Genomic DNA, 5486 nt, shown 5'->3' on the forward strand with positions numbered 1-5486 from the left:
TGGCTGCAAAATGTTTGACACACTTCCTTTGTGCTGTAAATCGAGCCTTCATTTACCCAGAAATTATACCTGCTTGTCAACAGCATTGCATCATGAAAGCGAGGCTTATAGGGAACCAATCGCAACATCTAATGGTATCATTTTTCGATAGCCATTGCATTGTGCAATCAACATATATTATATAATAGCCCCTTTCACACATGTACTGCAACCGTCAACTTATCTAGATATTACCCGAAGGAGCTGTATGTGAGAATGCAATACTCCAAATTAGCTGCTCCGGACGTTAAAGGACACTGTCTAATTTACAGAAAACATTATTGTTTCACTATGCTTCAGTATGATTTTTTTGCCTGGTGAAGGTCTAATACTGAAATGTTGCATTAAATAAGTTGTGTTCTGCTTGCCCCTCTCCTACACACCTGTTTAGAAATAGATGCGTAAAGTTTTCTTCTGTACAGAGGACTTTTTCCTACCAGCTCCCTAGTACAAAATCATAATAATGTCCAAATGAGGCCATGCGTGAACAGAGCATGTCATTATCTTGAGAATTGGTGAGCGAACACCACAATCCAGTTGCTAACCCTTGCCTAAACCAAATGTTTAGGGTGGTTTCACATCAGAGACCTAGACCTAGATCCGAGTATGCTTAACCCCGAAGTCTAGTTCATTTGATTAATGTGAACATAAGTGTACCTGACTCCCGCACGGTTTATAAACTGTGCCACAGTCGGCTTCAAAAGGTGGGCTCACACACAAATCATGTGCACTCAAGTACGGTCCGCAAGTGGTGTGAAAGCAACCGTGCTGTAATAAGTGTGTGCCGCGGTCGCTGCCATTATAATAACATAAGTTCTATCACTGCTTAGGTAGCTTGTCCACACTTTTTTAAATGCACTGTGGAAATCGAAAGAGAAAATTCTAGTCAACGACTGGTCTGTTTCTCACCTCATGGATGACCGCAAGTTGCAGTCAGTGTGTAGAATTATAAAGGCATTCCTCAACACCTCCTGTCTCTTCCGACAAGTTCCAATTACGCAGCACCAAGCCCATTTCCCCACGGAACATAAACAAATGTGCCTCACTAATGACTTGCGTGGTTCTCTCTTCTTCTTTGTATTGGCAGATTGTGAATTAACTACATGCATACCGCCACCTGCTGTATCGGAATGTGTATATACACAAGTGTCCTCGGGCACAGAACGAATTTACGAATGTGAAAGCTGACTGTCGGGGGAGAGGGGAGAGAGGAGTAATGGTATGAAACAATCATGCCTAATGTGAAAACACCCTTAGAGTATTTCCAGTGAGTGAGAAGATGTGAATCTCCTGATTTCTACATGTGTGACAGGGAATCTCCTGAAATTGTATGTAGTTTGACAAAATGGCTACTTATATGTTAGAGCCAAAAAAGTATATTTCCACTCTGTAAATCAACTCAGTCAAGTAGAGTCAAGTAATAAAGAGAATAAAGTGGATAAAGTGCGACTGAGGCTCACTCAGCAATGGGAAATCAGAGACTGCTCTATGCACGTCTTCATAGAGACATGATTAACCTCTGGAACATCTGGAAATCAAGCTATTGCATTGGATGGGCGGACCTTGTTGGGAGCCATAAGGATGCGAGACTGATGCTAATTCAAAAAAATGCACTGCAGGATTGAATGATGCCACCAGCACTAACATGCTGGAGCGACTGCATTGAATTTTCATAGTAGCTGCTGATTTTAATCAACTCATCCTTCAACTCCAGAGATGCAGCATGATCAAGGACAAATGCAATTTTGTTTTTTAAACTTTGTTTAAAAAAATGACTGATAAAAATTCAATCTTCTTAAAAAGTAAAATACACTAATAAGCAGTTCAACACTTCAGAACTATGAGGAAAGGTCAACAAAATCTTTAGGATTTATCCTCTGGGCACCCTGAGTATTTGTGTTAAATTTCATGGCTATCCAGCCAGTAGTTGCTGACATATTTTAGTCTGCCTGACCGACACTGCCATCCTCGCCTTGAGCGTGGCTAATAAAAATAGCCATGGATCATTCATACTTTTTTATAGACCAAACAAAAACAACATGGCATCATATAAAGGTCAGTCCCTTGGAATGAATGAGTAAGAGCAGCTGTCCAAAGCAAGGTTTTTGCAAAATTCAACACCCATGAAGAGGGAAATCCATCAAAGAAGTGTTAAAGCTGCCAAACTGTCTTCAGACTGAGGCCTCACGAGACCATGACGCAATGTTACCAAGGGACATTTCATGTTCAGTACTCTCGGCTTTTCTCAGCTGAAAAATGTCTCACTCCAGTTACATGTAATTGCTCTCTTCACCTGTTGTACATGTGTGAGCCTCTGCTCAGTTTACACCCAGTCATTCACTGGGGGTTTCTGAGACACACTGGGAAATGTAGGAAAACAATAAGTGAAGAAGAAGATGACATGGTTGTGAAAAAGTGTTTACATTGGTGATATAAATTACAAAGCAAGGGCAAGGAGAAATCCCAGAACTTTGGTTGCTTTAAATATGAGTATTAGAAAGATTAAAAAATCACATCAGCCTTGCTAATGCTGAAACAAGCAACTGCTGGACACTGTACTTGTTTGCTTGTTCACAGTTTGAAGCTGGAAGATTGTTAATAGGATGTAAATGACTACTCCTGAGACGTCCAGTGGAGAGAGCAGTCCAGGGAAACTGTTGGTAAAAGGTCGCATGTCCTGGGAGTGTCACCGCTCTGCTGGTAACCTGCCTTTGAGACTCATTGTGACACCAGCTCAGTATGGCCAGCACAGGCCCTGACACTAAGCCAGGCAGACAGCACCATACACTGTTGGCTCTCCTTCGCACTCTTACTACCTCAGTTACTTCCAAAACCATCAGTCGTAGTTAAAGAAATCTCTTTGGTTCAAAGGGAGTTCTGAGAGAAGTAATCGTGTCTACAAAGACATCTTTAGCTTGGAGTTTTGCCTTATTCCTTCAATTTAATCTCTTCATGTTACTTGCTTATGGCAGTAGAAAATATTTGGCTCACAGAATACATTTATCAGAATGTCTGGAGCAAAATTGATGTGACCAATTGTGTCAATTCATGGTACAATTATTATTATTCTAACTTTTTCCATAGATCATTCCGCCGAGACAGCTCACATTTCTGTTTGAAGTGACCCATATCTGATGTCATTGTGAACGACTATCTGCTCTGAAACACCTTACATGCAAGCAAAAATGTCACACACGTGTGTTGGAACAGAGCAAGCATTTGGGGAAAAAATGAATGATACAGTGGCTCAAGCCTCATTACCTGAATGATTGCCATAGAAGGTTCGATCATGTCATACATTTTAAATATTCACATACTAGTGCTGACTGTTTTTATTATTACTAAATTTATATTCTATATTTTTACATACTTTGTGCTGGTACGTATTTCTATTTTCTATAATTCTATGCTTGGCATAAGAGCGGCTCTACTGAACCACAATTTCTCCCCGAGGATCAGTACAGTGTTTCTGATTTTGATTCTTTAGTTTCAAAGTGCTGCTGCGACACTGTATATTTAGTGATCAGTGTCTGCGCAGTAAAGTATGATTCAAAGAAAAAAACATGGGTGTATTTGAAAATACACACGAATTAGGACCAGATATGAAAGTGGCCCAAATCTGATTGAAAGCAATCGTATTTGTTTCTCTGCACTTTATTGAAAAAGTCATATTAGTGTCACATGCAAAAAGCATGCAAAGCAAAAAAATAAATAAAAAAATAAAAATCCAATTTGGGCCTCTTTTGCTTGTAATGTGAATATAGCCTTAGAGTAAACAATGGAGAAATTGGCCTGATACAAAAAAAAAGGCATTTTCCTTTTACCTAATGACTGTTTTGACTCCTCTATAAAGCCCCCTCTTGTATTGATCTGTATAAACTGCAATAGTACCATAAGACGACAAGGTGAGACAGCTGTGACATTATTTCCTATTGATTATGTGATTGATTAATGGGTTGGATTTTGGCATGTTTCCCTTCCGAATCCCACTGCACATGGACAAAATCAATCATCAATCAGATTTAGCTGCTCCTTAAGCATACCTTCAAAATAATTGAGGAGCTCAGCCTAAAGGAACAATTTTAGCCAATCTTGAATGGGTACAACACTGCAATATATTAAGTTCCCCCTAAAAACACAGTGTTCAGAATTTAATGACTTCACATTGCTATTATACCAACCCTTCCAGGAATAAAGATTTGAATGAAAACTGCAGGTTAGCCAATGCAGAAATACACAAACCCTCCCTGTGGGGTCCTCGAGGGGGTGGAGGTGACGAGCAATCTGGTGAAACACGATCCAGGAGGATAGTGTGGTCGGAGGTGATAAAGCAGCCGAAGCAATGACGCTCAGAGGACAGTCAGAGGCCGGTGATCAGGGTGCCACCGTGGGTCCTCCATGCCACCACACCCGCCTCCTCACCAGCCAATTACAGTAATTAGAGGATCGTTTCCAGTTGCTGAAAGATTAAACGCTCAATTTCCTGGCTGCAAAGATAGCTGTTGCTGGACATGTTTCAGCATCAGCATGGAAAGTGAAATTCTTATGAAACAATTTGTAAAAGCTATGATATTCACAAAACACCCAATAATAAATGCAGTGTATTTATATCATGACAGATCATCATGACAGCTTTGCTGTAGTGTTTTTGCACTACATTTTCCAGGGATTAGTTGACAAACAAACTCTGTGCCCATCTAGTCATAACTGATGCAAACTAACCAGTTTTTCACCTGGATATTACAAAAAAAATGCCTTAATGAACCAGCTGTTGACTGAATCACAATGTGTTAATGGAACAGAAAAGGACTTAAATATGTTGAAGGTCATGGCTGAAGGTCTAATTCCTTACATGTACCAAGTCAATGGAATTGATAGTAATTTATTTTTTGAACCACAATGACACGCTCTTCATGGTAGAGCAAGCTCTATCTGTTATGAATTAATGGCCAGGCCATTAAGGTTACTGTGCAGTGCTACTGGCACAGCCATTTGAGTTCTTATGTGTGGTGAGTGGGCCAAAAATAAAGTAAGTCCTCCAAAATGAGAGCATGAAGCATCTTACTGTCCTCTACTGTTGTTGCCATGTGGAGCTCTGATGCAACACAGTGAATAACCCTGCAGCGTTAGGACACTATGGTAGGAGTGTGTTGCCACTCAGTTGCACCCCAACACAAAAATGAAATCCACAAACTGAAAGAGAGATATATAAATTTGCAGTAGTTAAAGTTTGTTAAAAAATAATACATCTGGATGTTTTTTAAGGTATGGTACCTCTTCCTTACATACAGCAAGGGAGCAAACTCTGGCAGATAAAGCTGATGAAGTGTCTAACGTGAATGGCATGACGTAGGCCAGCCTACAAAATACAGCCACTTTGACAGTGCTTTTAGATTGTGCCACCCAAAACTACCTTTCACAGCCACATGAAACGCCACTGGACCATG

The sequence above is a fragment of the Plectropomus leopardus genome, chromosome 19 (genome assembly GCF_008729295.1).
Source record: "Plectropomus leopardus isolate mb chromosome 19, YSFRI_Pleo_2.0, whole genome shotgun sequence".
Taxonomy (NCBI): Eukaryota; Metazoa; Chordata; class Actinopteri; order Perciformes; family Serranidae; genus Plectropomus; species Plectropomus leopardus.